We start from the raw sequence: 19,892 nt of genomic DNA on the forward strand, positions 1-19,892 counted from the left end.
TTGTAAAGCATTTATACATGCTACTTTTGATCCTAGCAAAATTGTATTTTTTTCAAAAGTGAGTAATCATTACCTAATTTATTATAAGAAGGCAGATTTAATTTGCTAAAGTGATATAAAGTGTATCATGCTAGAAGATTACTAGATTTTCAGGGCACTAATATATAGCCTTGATTTTAGTCATAATAAAACTATTTAAATTAAATTATTCTAATATGACATATAAAGTTCTTTTAGATATACCGAATAATTAAAACCTTACTTTCTGATCTCTTTTTAAAGTTATAAATATTCTAGTTTTATAATTTTTTTTCTACGTATGTTTTTGATGGAATCTGATAGTTAATGTAGGTCTTTTTTGTTTCTATTTCTAGGTATGTAATTGATAAATTATTTTAAATGAAATTCATTTGTTAAATAATATATATAATTATAAGATTTAATAATTGCTAACATTTATGAAATACTTGTTAGACTGACATAGTTTTAAGCACTTTATATGTATGTATTCAGTCTTAACAACCCCATGAAATGATTTTTCCAGCTAGACTCATTGTTTGTATTCCAAACACACCAAACAGCAGAGCCATGATTCATACCTAGGCGTGATTTCTGATACTGAGCACATATCCATCCCCAACTCTCATTTGTTTTAAATTGACTACATGTATCATAACCCATTTTTTCAGGGTTACCTGCTTCTCTCTCTGAATTATTTCCATTCATTATGTATGTACGTAAGGAAGAATTTGCCAAATTAGGTAGCATGATCACCCGTTATAGCATTTTTCAGTGTTATTTACATTAAGTATATAAAACTTAATACATGGAAAATTAATTGCTTTTTTGTTGTCTGTACTAATCTGGTACAGAATTATACACAAATACTAAATATATTTAATATATGATATATAATATATACAATATATATTATATAATATATAACATGTAAACTGATATGGTATGTGATTGGTTTTAGAGAAAGTAACTAGTTATTATCTAATGAGTAAGGCTCATCAAATATGGTTATATCTTTAAATGAACTAACTGTGCTCCCCTTCATTACTATTTGTTTAATTAATCATTAAAAGGCAGAATTTAGGACATAGTTAAAAATGTTTGTAGAAGAGAGTAGGTAATTAAGAGCTTGAGGGTAGCATTAAGGGGAAGAACTATGGGTAGGCATATGAACACATTGGAACAGACAAAAGAGAGTAAGATGAGCAGGTGGAATTAATTCAGTGTGTATTTATTGAGCATCAGCTATGTGCTGGTCTTTGTTAGTGCTGGGGATATATTACAAAATAAGAACACAAAAATATCTGCTCCTGAAAATTGGAAGTGGGGAAAAAGGGCAAATTTAGAGGGAAAAAAATAAAGTAGAGGAACTAATGGCTGGTTGAATATGATTTTTGCTTGAAAGAATATGTTGCTATCCACTTTTATGTCAGGGTAATTAGGTTAGTTTGCATTTTTTAGAATTTTATATAAATTATATATACAGGTGGAATCATACAGTGTATGTTTCTCTGGTCTTTTTTCACTTAACATAATTATTTTGAGATCCATACATGTTGTATCAGCATTTTATTATTTTCTTATTGCCGAGTAGTATTCATAGTGTGGCTATACCAAAATTTTACCCATTCACCTTTTGAAAGACATCCGGATTGTTTCTAGTTTGTGGCTATTACAGATAAAGCTGCAATGAACATTTATATACAGGTCTCATATGGTCACACACTTTCATGAATTTCTAGGAGTGGGATGGCTGTATCATACGGTAGGTATATGTTTAACATATTAAGAATCTATCAGACTGTTTGCAAATTGGTTGTACCTTTTTCTTTTTCCACCAGCAATGTGTAAGAGTGGTAGGATATGTATACAAGAGCATGAATACTAGAGGGTGAGAATTACTGGGAGCTATCTTGGAGCCTGGCAGCATACTACCTCTCCCTTACTGATTTCTTAATTCCATCTCTAGTGTCATCTTTACTTATCCCATCTTTTGAGGCAGAGTATACAGATGTTTCTCAAAAGGTTTTAAAGGAGCTCTTTGCATGAAATGTTAGTTTTAAAGGTCCCAAGTTTCCAAAATCGGTATGAAATGTAACAAGAAATACCTTTCTGTGTAGAATTGAGCAAGGAGGTGAAGCATTTGTGTGCCAGCAGCACTTAGGGGCAAGTGCTTCAGCCAAACTTCAGGGGGGCAGGGGTGCCCTACGCCAGAGCTTCACTCCTGGTCACCCTCTGTTATTCCCACTGCTAGTCTAAGTTCAGTATAGAGTTCACCACCAAAGGTGGCCAGGTCTCTGCCTCCTGGGCAGAGTAGATACCTAACGCCTACTCCTTCCCTCGCTGTCTCAGTGCCCGGCTGGGAGCTAAACGTACTTCTTTAAACACCAGCTTTAAAAACAGAAATAATTTAACCATATTTGAAAGAATTTATTAGCTTGAATTATTTGTTATACTGTTTTGATAACAAAATGATGCTATGCTCTTGAGAACTATTGAATTAAGTAGTACAGTTTGCCTTTTTGCTTAATATCTGGAAATCATTAGGTTTGGGGTTCTTCAGTTTGATTTCCATAGGATTTCTTTTACTGCTCGATGTTGAGTTATCTGACATTTGAATTCTTTTTTATTCTGGTAAAATATATGTAACAAAGTTTACCATCTTAACCATTTTTCAGTATATTATACAGTGGTATCAACTACATTCATATTATTTTACAATCCATCTCCAGAACTGTTTTCATCTTGCAAAACTGAATCTCCATAGCCATTCAACAGTAACCGCACATTCTCCCCTTGCCTCCAGCCCCAGGCAACCACCATTCTATGTTGTCTTTTTGTATCATTTTCTTCTAATCAGATAATTTTTTATACTAACAAAAACAAGAAGAAAAATATTTTTTCTTATACTAACTATTCTTATACTAAATATTTTTTCTTATACTAATTTTTTATACTAACAAAAACAAGGAGAAAAATATTTTTACATAACTTCAGATTTCAGTTTTTGACATCTTAGAGAAGAAATTTAGAGGAAACATAGCAGCGCTTATGGTGAATGATTTGTGACTTGGTATCATATGTGACTGTGTTCTTTCAATTCTTTTTCTACATTTGATACTTCAACATAAATGCATTAAAAAAGGATGTTCACTGAATTCCCATTTGGTAGTTGCAAGTTGGAATGGAAAATTTTAAAGAACATCAGACTGGATAATTCCTAGGAAATTAGTACACATTTTTTTTCTCACTTTCCATTGTGCACCTGTCATTTGTGTAAATGCACAGATCAGAATGTAGGTGTTCAGGTTGTTTTCCCAGCTCATCGAATTGCTTGAATTTCTTCCATCACATTTATAGTCTCCTGATTCACTAAGTTATTCTGATAAGCATTGCCCTACATTCTGTGACTTCTTTGTTCACTATTGGTCCTCTGTAATAGTTTATTTGACCCATCTTTAGCTCCTTCCAGAAGTAGAAATGCAGTGGTAAAAGTCATGCAAATTACAAAAGAAACCTGTATTTTTAATTCTTTGGGCTTTTCCTTTTGTCAGATACACTGTAATATGTAGATGTAAGCAAACAAAGAAAAAAAAAATCTCTGGTAATCCTAGCATTTATTATATTTTTATGGGGATTTCTCTGACAGTTGAATAATGCTTTTACTACTTACTATATTCGAATCTCAGATTTACTGTAATCTTATATTTTTCCTTTGTTTTTAATTTGTCTTTTATCAACATTTAGTTTTGGATGGTCACATATTAACCAATCTTACGGTTTTCAGTTCCCTCTAAGCCTAGTTTTCAAGAACCATTTTGTTTTTTGAACATCTAATGCCCATTTAAAGCATATTACATATTTTAAATAGTTGTATCTTGATTTCCTTGCAACGTATGTAGATACTTTTATAATTAAGCGCATGTGTTGTAGAATGAGACTTAAGGAACAATTAATAAACTACCAATTACTTGAAGACCACATTGAATACCAAGTCTGTTGTACCACTAAGTAGTTTTAATTTAGTGTACATTGTGGGTCTTCTGTGTTTTTCCCTAAAAGCTTTTTAGCTGGATGAAGAAAATGTACCGTGTTGTTTTTTTGCCCATTCATTTTTCCTTGACTCTTAAGATGCTATTAATTCTAAAATGCATCATTATTTTATGTATCACCGAAAAAGAGAAAAACATTATCTATTAAACTATGCAACAATACTTTCTTATCACTTAAACTTAAAAAAAACCTTTTTGTTAATAACTGCAAACTTAAAAGTTTCAAGAACATCTGCTTATCTTTTTTAGATTAACCTATTAACAATCTATTTCATTCGTTTCATCATTGCTTGCTTCTCTCCCTCCCCCACTCGCTTCTCCCCCTCTACACAGTTTCTTTCTGGCATTTGAAATTAAGTTGAACATACCCCTAAATGCCATAGTGTATATCTTTTACATAACCAAAATACAATAGTCAGTTTTAATTATTCAACAAATTTAACTTTGATACAGTATTTTTAAAACACCATCTATACTTCATTTTTGTCACTTGGTCTAATAACATCCTATACTTTTTTCCTGCTTTTCCATTTGGATTCAGTCTAGGGTCAGATACTGAATTTACTTTTGTCTATTTAGTCTCTTTTAATCTGGAATATTTCCACAGCCTTTCTTTGCCTTTTATGATGTTGATAAATTGAATAATGGTCTTTTTTTTTTTTTTTTATAGTGTTTCTTATTTTGGGTTTTTCTTATATTTGCTCATGATTAGGTTTAGATTATGAAACCCTCCTAAGGATTCTACCTAAGTGATGTTGTGTTTTTCTCAGGACATCAAATCTGGAGTCCTACAATATTCATTTGATCTTCATTGGTGATGATAATTTTTGTTACTTGCTCGAGGTGTTGTCTCACTTCTCCACTATATAGCTATTATTTTTACGCTTGTGATTAATAAGTAATCTGTGAGGAAACACGTTAAAACCATGCAATTATCTTGTTTCTCAGCAAATTTCCTCCGTAGATTTCTCATCCATGGATGATTCTCGCCTAAACAGATCTTTATACTGATAGTTGCAAAATGTTGATTTTTAAGCTCCAGCATTCCCTTCACATTTACCGGTCAGCCCTTGGCATTCTACCATAGGCAAGAATCCTCTGTCCTTCCTCATTTACTTACTTACTTACTTATTTATTTATTATAGATATAAATGCTTAGATTCCTATTTTATATAGTTGTCTATAATTCATTACTGTCCTTAATTATTTTGATGTACTTCTGTACATTGTGACATAATGTGTTCCAGGTTAATGTTATGCCTATCCTTGAGTGAGCCACTTTTCTGAGGAACTTAGGTTCCTTTGTAGGGAATGGTCTTAGCAAGATTTTGTGCTAGATGTTCTCATTATTCTGGAGGCATCTTTGCTTCTTGGTTCTTTCAGTTGACAGAGGAAGAAACGTACGCGCGCGTGCACGTGTGCGTGTGTATGTAAAAACGAGTATGTATGTCTGTGTACTTATATGCACACATTCATATTTAATTTTATATATACTTATGTGTTTGCACATACACATATACATATTTTAGAATTTACAAGTGCAAATCCAGCCCATCCCTACAGGATTCTTGATTTTCTCACACATTCCTTTATTTGTATTCTCCTCCACAGTGAGAACCCTGGCTTCCAAAAGTATATATCTCATTTGCTTAGTCCTAAAATACTTCAAAAATAGTTTTAGAATTGCTTTGCGTATACCACTACCACACACAAACAAAAAGCCCACCTACTAAAAATCAGAATTTGTTTGCATTTCAACCCCCTACCCAAGCTAAGACTGAGGGTATGTGTATGTGTGTAGGTATGTATACACATACATATACACATGTACAGTTGATTTTTGAGCACATGGGGGTTAGGGATGCTGACTGCCCATGCAGTCGAAAATTCACATAAAACTTCTGATTTTCTAAAAACTTAACAACTAATAGCCTACTGTTGACAGGAATCTTTACTGATAACATAAACAGTTGATCAACACATATTTTGTATGTTATATGTGTTATATAATGTATTCTTACAATAAAGTAAACTAGATAAAAGAAAATATTAAAATCATAAGGAAGAGAAAATACATTTATAGTATTGTGCTGTATCTTGATACCATAAATTTATGTTGTCTGTTTACAAGATGAATTGTCAGTCATTATCTACATCAGTATTGTCTTATACAGAACACTATAGATGTTACATGTATTCTTAACACTAGACATCAAAAATGAAAAGATAGCGTGAAAAATTATTTACAGATATAACAATTCATGGATTGATAACAGTGAAGGAGTGTGATTGCTTTATGGTAGTCTAGTGTAATCAATCTGATTGCATCACAGTAGCCTAGCCTATACACTAATGAATGAATCAGTATAAAACGTTATGGCATACAGTAATAGTCATATTCATGACTATTGATAACTAACAATAAACATCATTACATTAAAAAAAAATCTGTGATGAAAGGCTGATACAATTTCTCCGATTAGGAAAGAGGCATTCAGTATTGTAATTCTTTGAAAACAAAGTTATAAAACAGAAAATTAAAACATTATTAAATTTATGTTAAATATTACTCTCCATATGCCTATGTAAGGACAAGCTATCCACTTCCATACAGGTCTTGCACATAATTTTCTATATGATGAATACTTAAGTGAGGATGATGATGATTGCACAAAAATGTCTGAGTTCTTACTGTACAGTTATTAGATTTTTACACACTCAGACATACAGAACAGATTTTTAACTACACTATCATGATTATTTACTATTAAGTAGAAATAGATTCATGTTGAGTAGGCTGAGGAGGAGGAGGAGGAAGATGAGTGTTTGGTGTTGCCATCTCAGGGTTGACAGGGAAGAGGTGAAGAAGGTGGAAGGGTAGGAAGGGGAGGCAGGCACACTCAGTGTAACTTTATGAAAATGTAATTTCTGTGTGACTTTTTTGCTTTTTCATTTCTCTAAAAATGGATTTATATGGTACCAATTCTTCAACTCTTTGCTTTAGTTTCAGTGCCCATCATAGAAGGATCTGTATTGAAAAAGAAGTCAAAAGCAGTTTTGAATAATCAATACTTCTGCCAGAACACGAATTTGTTTTTCAGCACTGCTTCTAATAATGTCTTATTCCTTATCATCTGGCACTCATCTTCATCAAGTTGTCTTCTGTTAATTACTCTGGTGTGGTGTCTGTTAGCTAGTGAATTTCTCGACAGTCCATATCTGGAAGCCTTTCACCTACTTTTTGCCAATCTCTTCCATGATTTTCTTGATTGGTTCTGTCATAAATCTTGTGTAGTCATGCACAACATCTGGACTCAGTTTTCTCCAGGAGGTATTTATTGTTTTAGGCTTGATGGTATTCACAGCTTTTTCTATAACAATGATGGTGTCTTTAATGGCGTAATCCTTCCAGACTTTTGTGATGTTTTCTCTTTTGGGATTCTCTTCCATAGTATTGACAGTCCTTCCCATAGACTATCATGCATAATGAGTCTCAAAGGTCCTCATGACCCCATGATCTAGAGGCTGAATTAAAGATGTGTTTGGGGGCAAGTAGACAGACCATTTTAATGCCTTTGGTGTTGAACTCATGAAGTTCTGGATGGTCAGGGGAATTGTCCAATATCAGAAGAACTTTAAAAGGAAGTCTCTTATTGGCAAGATACTTCCTGACTTCAGGGACAAAGCATAGATGGAACCAATTCAGAAAGTGTTCTTATTGTCCATATCTTTTTGTACACCAGAAGACTGGCGGCGGGTGTTTCTTTTCCCTTAAAGTCTTTGGTGTCAGCAGCTTTATAGATAAGGGCAGTCCAGATCATAAACCTGACTGCATTTGAACAAAACAGTGCAGTTAGTCTTTCCCTCCCCCCACCTAAATTCTGGTGCTTTTCTTCCTTACTAATAAATAGCTTTTTTTCTTTTTCTTTTTTTTCAAGAATAGGGCATTTTCGTCTGAATTAAAAACCTCTTCAGGCTGATATGCTTTCTCCTCAGTGATTTTTTTAATGCTGTCTGGGAATTCATCTGCTGCCTCTTGGTTGGCAGAAGCTGCTTCTCTTATTGACATTTTTAAACCAAACCTTTCTAAAATGATCAAACCATCCCTTGCTGGCATTAAATTCTCTAGCTTTAGATCCTTCACTTTGCTTCTGCTTTAACTTGTCATACAGTGACTTTGCTTTTTCTCAAGTCATTTTAGAGTCTGTAGATATCCCTTTCATATAGGAATCTTGCACCCACATAAAAGCTTCATTTTTCAGTATGAGAAAAAGGCATTTTGTGAAAAGTGCAAGGTTTTCTCTCCTGATGGAGTAGCTGTAGTGACAATTTCATGAAATTCCCTTTTTCCCCCAATGGTCCTTATGCTGGATTCATTTATTTTGAAATGGCAGGCAACCATAGCTACAGACTTCAATATTTGGTACATATCAAGCAATTCAGCTTTTTCTTGTAATGTCATTACTTTTCTTTGCTTCTTGGGAGCACTTGCAGCATCACTAGTGGCACTTCGTATAGGTCTCACGGTGTTATTCAGGGTTTACAGTATTGTACTAAATACGATGAAAAATATGTGAGAACTGCGAGAGATTTTTTACTGTGATACGCAATTTATTGGAGATGTGAACTGCTCACGCAAACATGATTAGTGTCACATGGTGTTTTAAGTGAATACTCACAATACTTGAGCTCATTGCAATATCAACAGGAAATGTCTGTGAAATTATTACAGTATGTATTACAGTAAGTTTTTTGCATTTATGATTTATACTTCATCTTTATATTTCATAACTGCAAATGGCACCCTGTATAGTCTATAAGTGTTTGTGTAAGTTTCAATACTTAAGTTTTATACTAGATTTGTGTATATTTTATGGTAGCGAATGATAAAATAGACCAGTATCCACATACATTTTTTGCATTTATGACATACCTAACTTTTTATTAATTTTTAAAATATTTCTGGGCTATGTGGTTCATCTGCAAGTTCTTTCAGATGATCACAAATCTCCAAAATAATTTCCAATATATTTATTGAAAGAAATCTGCATGTAAGTGGACCCACACAATTCAAACCTGTGTTGAGCAGGGGTCAACTGTATAGTCAAGTGTTCATAAATTACTCAGATTAGCTCTTTTTCTCCCCTATTCATTCTAACTGCAATTGAATTCTTAGTTGTGATTTTAATTTTCCCTCCTTGTCATCTTTCTCGATTTAATTAAAATTTTTATTGAATACATGGAACATCTTTTCACTTATAGGTAATCAGCTTCATTGTTTTCTGATTTGCTTTTCATTTATTTTTGTTAAGCAAAGCAGATATATATATATATATATGTATGTTCTCTAATTTTCTCTTTCTTAGAAGGAAGGTAGCTTTTTTCCTCTTCTTATTGCGGTAGAAATATATAATGTAAAATTTACCGTAACTATCTATACTGTCTGGTGTACTGAATATCCAATTCTTATCTCTTAGCTTTCTATAAATCATTGGCTTTGTCCTGGTTTGTCAGCTCCCTGTATTTGGCATATGCATTTTCATTTCTGCCTCCCAAATTCCAACTGCTAGATGAAATCCTATAGAGACTTTCTTTCAAAATTCTGACACTTATTGTCTGTATATATTGAATTTAATTGTGATTGTTGTATTTTGTAGGAATATTTGAATGTTAATAATTGTCACTAAACCTCAGATGGAAGAAAAAAATAATTAAGTACAACAAAAAAATTTACTTTAACTATTAAGTGTACATTCAGTGGTGTTAAGTACATTTATATTGTGCAACCATCCCCACTGTTCATCTCCAGAACTCTTTGTCTTGCAGAACTAAAACTCTACACCCATTAAACAATAACTCCACATTTCCCCCTTCCCCTGGCAACCACCATTCTACTTTCTGTCTCTATGATTTTGACTACTCTAAGTGGAATCATACAGTATTTGCCTTTTTGAGGCTGGCTTATTTCACTTAGCATAATGTCCTCAAGATTCATCCATGTTGTCATAAATTGCAGTATTTCCTTTTTAAAGCTGAATAATAGTCATGGAATGTATATACCACATTTTGCTTATCCATTAATCCATGGATACAACACTTGGGTTGTTTCCGTGTTTTAACTATTGTGAATAATGCTGCTATGAACATGGATGTACAGATATCTCTTCAAGACCTTGCTTTCAATTCTGTTGGATATATATCCAGAAGTAGAATTGCTAGATCATCTGATAATTTTTTGAGGACTGCCATAATGGTTTCCATAGTGGCTGTGCTATTTGCCAGTCTCTCCAATATTACACAAAGGTTCTGGTTTCTCCACATTCTCACTAATACTTTTCTGGGTTTTTTTTTGTTAGTAGCCATCCTCGTAAGTGTGAGGTGAGATACATCATTATACTTTTGATTTGCATTTCCTTAACATAACATAATTAGTCAGTCACGTTAAGTATGTTTTATGTACTTGTTGGTCATTTGTATATTCTCTGGAGAAGTGTTCAAGTCTTTTGCCCATTTTTGAATTGGATTGTTGTTGAGTTTTAGGAGTTCTCTGTAGATTCCAGCTATTAATCCCATATCAGTTATATAATTTGCAAATATTTTCTTTCATTCTGCAGGTTGCTCTGTTTAATGGTGTATCTCTGTTGATAGTATCTTTTGATGCACATAATTTAAACATTTTTATGAAGTCTAGTTTGTTAGTTTTTCTTTTGTTGCCTTTGCCATCATATCCCAGAAAGCATTGCCAAATCCAGTGTTGTGCAGCTTTTGCCCTGTGTTTTCTTCTAAAAGTTTTACAGTTTTAGGTCTGACATTTAGATCTTTGATCCATTTTGAATTAATTTTTGCACATTGTGTAAGGTAAGGGCCTACACTCATTCTTTTTTGCATGTGGATACCCAGTTTTCTGAGCACCATTTGTTGAAATGCCTGTATTTTTCTCTCTGAATTGTCTTGGCATCCAGCATATACTGTTTTGAACTTTACTATTTTTACATAACAGTTTTTCATGAAAATCACTCTGTATCGTTCCTTAGAGATCTTCCTCGTTATTTTTTACAGCTGCATAATTGTTTTTTCTTTTGTGTGTGTATGTGCCATTATTTATTCAACTAATCTCCTGTACTTGGACATTTAGATAGTTTCCAGTATTTCTAAATAATGCTGTAATAAATAACTGTTCAAATAAATCTTTCTGTGGTTGGAGATGTATCTTTAGGTTATATTCCTTGAAGTAGAATGGCTGAGTAGAAGTGTAAATGAATTTGTGGTTTGGTTATATATTAGAAAATTTAACATTTCCATGTGGGTTGAACCATTTTGCATTCCCACCAGTAATATATGAAAGTGCCTGAACTCACAGTGTGTTTTGTCAAGCTTTTGATGTTTTTGCCAGTTTGATGAGTGAGGAGTGGTATTTCAGCATAGTTTTAATTTGTACCCATTAACAATCACTCAATGGTTCATCCTTCCCTCCAGCCCCTGGGTAACCACTAATATACTTTCTGACTCATATTTAACTTTTAATATTTAAACCTGGTTGTCTAGTTTTCTTTCCTTTTAGTACATTTGAAGTAATACACTGGAGGGATCTTGAGAACGCTTTAGAGTGTTTTAATGATAGCAGAAGTGACAGTTGAGAAAGTAACAGTGGAGGATCCAGAATAAACAACAACAAAAACCCTACAGTGCTTCATTATCCAAAAAATAGTAATGATATGACTAATGAATTAATCTTTGTAATTAAGAAAAAGTTATATTTAATTATCTTTTTAAGGAGCCAGGGAATTATGCATTTCTTATTGGAAAGTATATGGGGAAAATACTGAACTGAAAAAGGACAAATACAATTATGGAGGGTACTTTTTTCTAGCTCTAAAATGAAAAAAAATATGTAGATATTAATGTCTACCTTTCAGAATTGTTAACATTTAGTGAAGTCCTCTCAGTAAGAGGCATACACTATTAGTTCTGAAAAAGTTTATATAAATTTCATCCTACTTTTAGATAAAAATAGATACAATTTAGGCTTTTCCTTGATTTTGAAAAAGATATCCAAGCCATCTGAATATTTCCCTTGGAAGACTGAGACTTGGTAAAACTTGATTGTAACTTCAAACTTAGAAATAATCGCTTTCCAATAAAATGTGGTATCATCCATAGTCTCCAAAGTGGGATGCTGAAGATGACTTATTACAGTACGTGAAGGAAGTATTAGAATTCATATCCATTTTCTTAATGAGTAATAAGAAAAAATAAGAAAAAAAAACCTAGCTTTGGTGCCCCTCATTATTTTGTCAGATAGTTAAATGAGATTTATAGCTTGTGGCATCCTCAGGAAGCCTGGAGGGGATGATGGTGGAAACCTCACCTGTGTGTTTCCTTTCAGTTTATTGTGATGTGTTTACTTTTGACTAGATAAGTTGATTTAAAGATACTATTTTAAATCTATTTGTGATAAAAATATTTGTGATAAGATGAGTGATTTTAAAAATCTTTTTATACCTAAAGATTTACTAGTTATAATATGATAGATTAAATTTAAAGCTGAGTTAGGCATTTTTTTATTACAGAAACATATTCTATATTTATTTTCTCTTAATAACAGCCAGTGGTATTATTATAAATATAAATGCAATCTGTCCTATAATGTTTAACGGTAGTATTTTAACTACGAGTGAAAAAGTAACTTCTTTTTGAATGAAATTTGTGAATGTTTGGAAATATTTACATTATTTTCAGACTTTGTTGCTGAAAAGGATATGTGTCACTTATAAAAAATGGCTATACCTTGAAAAACAGTAGAAAACCACAGAAACAGAATTTTCTAATCCATTTTTTAAACAGTGAATTTTGAACTCATTTTAAGAACAAAACACAATAAATTTGTAAGAAAATCTTGAAACTTATAACTGAATTTCAGCAAAACCAACGAATCCCATCTTACAATTGGATTTACATATATTTATGTATTCTTTCTAATTTGTTTTGACATTAAAAGTGAATTCAGACTATACCTAATTGCTGTGTCTTCTCTTTACCTCACTTAATTTTTTAATTTTTATAACCTGTAAGTCTTCATTACTCCATAGGTAATTTAGGAATTAATATGTCTATGATCTGACTACTTAATTTTTTACTGATAGGAACATGTAATCTGAAGTTTGGACATCATTATCCAGATTAATGTATGCTGTTGCAGGGGTGACATTTGAACTCTATCACTAATCAAGTGCTTTTGCGTTGAGGGCCACTATTCTGTTACTTGTGTGAAGTTTGAGCACACAGTGATGCCATATTCAAAGTATTTGTGTTTCACCAAATTTGTTAAGCTCAGTGAAATATTTTTCTGCCTCAATCTCTGCTCTCCTCTCCTGTGACATGTATGTTAGATTTTTTTGATATTGTCTCATATATCCCTGAGATTATTCCTTTTTTTCAATTTTCCCTCTTTCTGTTCTTCAGGTTAAGATAATTTATATTGATTTATCTTATTTACTGATTGTTTCCGCTGTCATCTCCATTGTACTAATGAGCCTATCCAGGCTCAGTATATTTTTAAATATATTTTTCACTTCTGAAATTTTTCTTAGAATGTCATTCATGTTTCTTCACTTGTATCATTACCTTCAGAAGCTTGTTATAAAAGCTGCTTTAAATTTTTGATAATCCCAACATTTTAGTCACTGTGGTGTTGACATCTGTTTATTATTATTTTTCTTGAAATTCATCACATTTTTGACTCTTGTATCTCTAGTCTCATCTCTTTTGTCAAGTACTTTTGCACTGTTATCTTAGAATTTGTAAATGGTATCTTGGTAGACTCCGAGTCCTGTTTTATTTCTTGGAGAAAGTTGACTTTTTGTTTTAACAGGTGATCAGCTTGGTTAGGGTCAGACCACAAATTCTGTTTTGCTTTCCGTGTTTGGTGGTTTTAATATATAGTTCAGTTTTCAAGTCCTTTGCCTGTTGTGTGGTTTTTTTTTTTTTTTTTTTTTTGCTTCTGTCCTATGCATGTGCCACTCAGGGCTTAGTCTGAGATTTGATCAATTATCAAAGCTTTTGCTTTGCTGGTTTGAATCTGTCACATGCATAACTCAGTAATGAGTCTGAGACTTGTGTGGGTCCATAGAGAGCTTTCTCTTCTCCATGACTCCTAATTCTGTAGCTTTTTTCAGTTTGACTTAAAAGACAGAGTTTCTATCAGTGTTTTAGCTGCTGCTTTCGTTGTTCTGCTGTGAAACTCAGAGTCAAGGCTTACTTTTAAACATTACTGTGGTGGATATAAAATAGCCTTTAAAATTGGTTTAGCCTACTAAGGCTTGATCCTTTTGGAGTCTCTCCTCAAAATTATGGATGTTCAGAATCTTTCTACTTTGGGCACAATTTAGACTTCTCCCATCCCTGTGTGATCTGTGAGATTTTTTAGCCTACAACTCTCCAGTACTCTTGGTGGTGTTTTGAGTCTCACCCTATGCCTGTGTAGCTTAGTATTCATCCAAATACTTAACGGGGCCACTATTTATATTTCTTGAACAGTTTCTCAGGTAACATTCTTCTCTTGTATTCTACTCCTTGAATTCTAGCCACCTTGGTCTCCTGAATTCTGATCTGTGCCTCAACTCATGAGATTGTCATCTCCTGAGATGCCATCTTTTCAGCTCTTTGTGACTCCATCCTTGTATAGAAGTTTAAAAAGTGCCTCTAGGTGCAAGATTAGGAGTAGTTAATTTGACTTCATTTATTTCCCTCCTTTCAGGGATCACGGACCAGTTCTGCTTGTTGTCCAGTGTCTCAAAGTAGTTGCTTTATATATTTTGTTATCTAGTTGTGTATGGTGACAAGTTCAATCCGATATCAGTTACTCTGTCTTGGCCAGTGGGAGAAGTGTTACCCATTTATTTTTGAATGTAACAATTTATTAAACAGATTTGTGCTGTATAACAAATTAACCCAAAATTTAGAGGCTTAAAACAAACACACAGTTCATCTTACACCATTGCAGTATCTCAGCAAAGTCCAGATATTTATCATGAGTTCAAGACTAAGAATGGTTAAGACTCCTTAGGTGTACTCGATTAAATAAGCTTTTCATGGACAGTTCCTCTAGCTCTGTAGACCTATAAAACTAGAGGTATTTTATTTGCCCCCTTCCCCGCCCCAACATATAATGGTGGACTAGCATTAAATAACTGCTATACACATTTTTGTTTAAACAGGGAACACACAAGGGAGGTATTAGTCTATAGTAGTTCTGAAATTGAGCCAGGCAAATGTCGAAATTTCCTTGGTTAGGTTTCAAGCTGGGAATAATTTTCCAGGGCTCTTGATTGCTCTCTAGGTTCTTTTTTACTGGCATCTGAATTATGTTTTCTTTTTCAGAAATATAGCATATCTTTACAGCTGAGCAGAAGTCTCAGCTTGCTTCCTCTCCTCATTTTGTCCTGTGTGTATACCTCTTTTATGAACTTTGAGTTTTCTGTGAATCTTCTTGGGGTTCACATTATTACAGAAAAGCCTCACAGATACCTTCTAAATGTGGATTTGTTAAAGAGATTTGACTGTACATAACTGAAGGAGCTAGTTATAAGGCTTTTGTCTTCATGTCTGATTATGGAGTTTGAAGCTCATGAGGTAAGCATTCAGGAAGAGAAGATGGATATAAATTGGAGGAGAGCAAGAATAAGTTGGAGCCTACATGTACAAGATGGGCCCACAAGGACAGACTAAAACCTGTATGAGGTCTTGCTTGTTGCCTCTGACCCTGATGATATGAGTGTCCTTCAGAAGTTGGGTTCCTTTGTTATGAGGCTTAATATACATACCTGGCCCAGAAGTATAAAGCTGAAAGAAAATTTAGGGGAAGGTGAGGTAGTAGTAGGCCCATCCACTGTATCATACCATTGAGGTGAGCCATCAGGTACAGAAAAATGTGTGAGCTACAAAAATGGTTGCTGCCTCAATTCTACCCTTCATATTTCCCACAAGTCTCTCTCATGTGAATTAACTAGATATGTACAGGAAAGGGATTCCGGGAAATATACTTCATCCTACCCAAGTTGACCCATTACAGTACCACTATTGTTAGATATCTAAGTCGTTTGCTGCTATTTGTTACAAATAATATTGTAACTTAACTAGTGTGTATAAAGTATTTAAATATTTTGATTTATTGGAATCGATTTCTGAAAGTCCAATTGTTGAATCAAATGGTACAAATTTTTCCTTAAGGTTTTTGAGGATTTTATAGTTGCCTTTCATTCAAGAAGGCTTTTATTATTACATAATCTCATGATGGTCTATCAGTTTTAGTGTCCCATTACATAAATATGTGTATTTATGCATTTATCCAAATATCTTTTTTGATCACTACATTCAGATAGATGCAGAGAACACGCAATTGTTAAGGTATGGTTTGTCTTCAGTTTCTTCAAGTTGGTATTCAATACACTTAAAATTTATGCCATTGTGCTGCTATGACTAATAAAGTATGTTTTTGGTTCTGTTAGTTTTTTTGGTAGTACTTTGCATATAAATCATTGTTAATTTTGCCCATGGAACATGAATATTATCCCATATCAATGAGTGCATCTTATATTTGGTCTTGTGCATAGTTGTTGCTTGATTAATGCTTGTCGACAGATTCATCTGCAACAGTACTTGTGTTCTGCTCTTCTAAACTTTTCTTCATTGCTCATACTTAAAAGAATTTCTGGTTAATTTTTAATTTAGAGTTATTGAAGATTGAAGCTGTCAAATTTCTATGTAGTTAGTGCTCTCATTTTGGATGATGAAGTTTTAAATTCTCTTGTGGACTATTGTGTGAAATAATGTGCAAGTTTAAACTTCATCAGTGTTAATATTTTTAAACATCCTTTTTTATTTTATGTTAAAAATAGTAGAAAGTATAAGGGCTTTAATTTATTTCGTTGTCAACTTTTAGTATTTATACAGCTTAGTATCATGTGTAACCACATCTAACTCAGTAATGGAGTTTTCCCTTCTTTGAATTTGTAAATACTTCAGGATATTATCATTATTATTTTTTAAAATTTTTATTAAATTTAATGGAGATGACATTGGTTAATAAAATTATATAGGTTTCCAGTGTACAAGTCTATAATACATCATCTGTATATTGCATTGTGTTTAACACTCAGTCAAATCTTCTGTCACTGTATATTTGACCCTCTTTACCTTTTCTTACAGCTCCCCCAACCCCTTTTACCTCTAGCAACCACCATACTATTGTCTGTGTCTATGCGTTTTTGTTTTCATTTGTCCTTTTCATTTGCTGCTTTCAGTTTTATATCCCACATATGAGTAAAATAATATGGTTCCTGACTTTTTCTATCTGACTTAATTTTGCTTAGCATGAGATTCTCAAGATCCATCCATGTTGTTGCCAATGGCAATGTCATCTTTTTGATGACTAATTAGTATTCCGTTGTATATATTTACCACATCTTCTTTGTCTAGTCATTTATCAGAAGACACTACAGTTGTTTCCATGTCTTGGCCACTATGAATAATGCTGCGATGGACATAGGGGTACATATATCTTTAAGAGTAAATGTTTTCAAATTTTTCAGGTAGATACCTTGAGGGATTACTGGGTCATAAGGGAATTCTATTCTTAATTTTTTTGTGAATCCCATACTGTTTTCCATAGTGACTGTACTGTTTGCAGTCCCACCAGCAGTATATGAGAGTTCCTTTTCCTCTACAACCTCTCCAACACTTGTTATTACTTGTCTTTTTGATAATAGCCATACTACCAAGTGTGAGATTGTATCTCATTGTGGTTTTGATTGCATTTCCCTAATAACTAGTGAAGTTGAGCATCTTTTTGTATATCTTTTGGCCGTTTATATGTCTTCTTGGGAGAAGTATCTGTTCAGGTCCTCTGCTCTTCTTTTAATTGGAGGGAGGGAGGGAGGGGAGCGAGAGCGAGAGAGTGAGCTTGAATTGTTTAAGTTCTTTATATATTTTGGGTATTAACCGTTTATCAGAGGTGGTGTTTGTAAATATCTTCTCCCATTCAGTTGGTTGCTTCTTTGTTTTGTTGATGATTTCTTTTGCTGTGTCTCTTTAGTTTGATAAAGCCCCATTCATTTATTTTTGTTTTTACTTTCCTTCTCTTAGAGGTCAAATTCATAAAATCCTCTTTTAAGACCAAGGTCTATAAGTTTAGTACCTATATTTTCTTCTGTGTATTTTATTGTTTCGGGTCTTAAATTTAGATCTTTGATCTGTTTTGAGTTAATTTTTGTGTATGGTGACAAATAACGGTCTAGTTTAATTCTTTTGCGTGTGGTTTTCCAATTTTCTCAGCGCCATTTATTGAAGCGGGTTTCTTTTCTCTATGTTTTTGTCTCCTTTGTCTAAAATTATTTGCCTGTATGTATGTGGGTTTATTTCTGGGCTTTCAGTTCTGTTCCATTGGTCTCTGTGTCTGTTTTATTGCCAATACCATGCCTTTGTGATTATTGTCACTTTGTAGTATAATTTGAAGTCAGGGGGCGCGATACCCCTGGCTTTATTTTTTCTCAGGATTGCTTTGGCTATTCTAGGTTTTTTGTGGTTCTATACAAATATAAAGACTTTTCTAAAAAATCAATTAAGCCATAATACTTTTATGATTCTTAAAATCAATTCATAGTAATTCTTAAATTTTATCCAATATTCAATATTCAGACTTCCCTTGTGTTCTATTAGTTTTTTGATTGTTTTAAATACAGTTGGGTTATTTGAATCATAATTAATGTGTAAGCATTTCATTTGGTATATGTGTTTCTTAAATATATTTCAGTCTCTAGATTCCTTTCACCTCCCTTTTTTCTTGCTATCTACTTTTTTTTCTATAGAATTTTCCATAATCTGAATTATTTTCTGTAAATTGATCAATGCTAGATTAGATTCAACTTCAAGTTTTTTGTTCTGAGAATTCCTTATAGGCATGAAGTGTATTTACTGTTGCATCTCATCAGGAAGCTTTACATAAAGTCTAGTGTGTCTCTTTCTGTGATGTTAGGATCCATGAGTGTGAGATTACTAATCCAGTGGATTTAGATATTAGCTTGATCCATGTATTTTCAAGTTCCTTGAAACTTTTGTTGTTCCTTGAAATGTTAACAGTCATTATAACCATTGCTTAAATCCATTTTTTCATCAGAGATTCCAAGAGGTGATGTTTTAAATCTGTCATTTTCCTCATTCATTTGCTGGAATTTTTTTGTAATGAAGAACTTTACAAATTTAACAATTTAGTTACCTACAGGAAAAGATAGGGTAAATGCTTGATTCTTTACCTTTGTTTTCCATTTTACATAATAACGAATTGTTTTCTTAAAGGGAATTGAGTAATAGCTTACTTGGCAAAAATTCACACATTTTCATTCAGACATCTTTTTTCTTATGTTTCATCTCAAAATTATGAGACAGAATTATTAGAAGTTTTTACTCTACGTTATAAAATATTGACTATATATTTTGCTTCTTTTCAAATATTAATATAGAACAAAAAGATTAGACTTGATAACAAGACCAATCATTGATACAGTTTTTTAAATTACAATTTTTGTTCTCTAAGTTTGCTACTCCCAACACTATAAAAAGATACTTGATCAAACTATTAACTTACAGAAAGTGAGTCCATGTAATCTGAACCAAGAGAGAATGTGACACTGAAGTGCTTCACTGTGAGTATATTGCCATTGGATAAAATTTCAGATAGGAATTAACTGCATTGTTTGGTGTCAGGTGAAGTCAAGTTAGTATATTCCACCTGATTGTTTTTAGAAAATGAACTGTTATTTTACACAA

At 33.0% G+C, this 19,892-nt stretch overlaps 1 protein-coding gene across 5 annotated transcripts in view; it reads left to right on the forward strand.

The window, feature by feature from the left end:
- LRBA (LPS responsive beige-like anchor protein) overlaps positions 1–19,892 on the forward strand; it is a 573,246-nt gene that overhangs the window by 16,454 nt on the left and 536,900 nt on the right. The gene's annotated exons all lie outside the window — the stretch shown is intronic.

This window comes from Pteropus vampyrus, unplaced genomic scaffold (genome assembly GCF_000151845.1).
Source record: "Pteropus vampyrus isolate Shadow unplaced genomic scaffold, Pvam_2.0 Scaffold47, whole genome shotgun sequence".
NCBI lineage: Eukaryota > Metazoa > Chordata > Mammalia > Chiroptera > Pteropodidae > Pteropus > Pteropus vampyrus.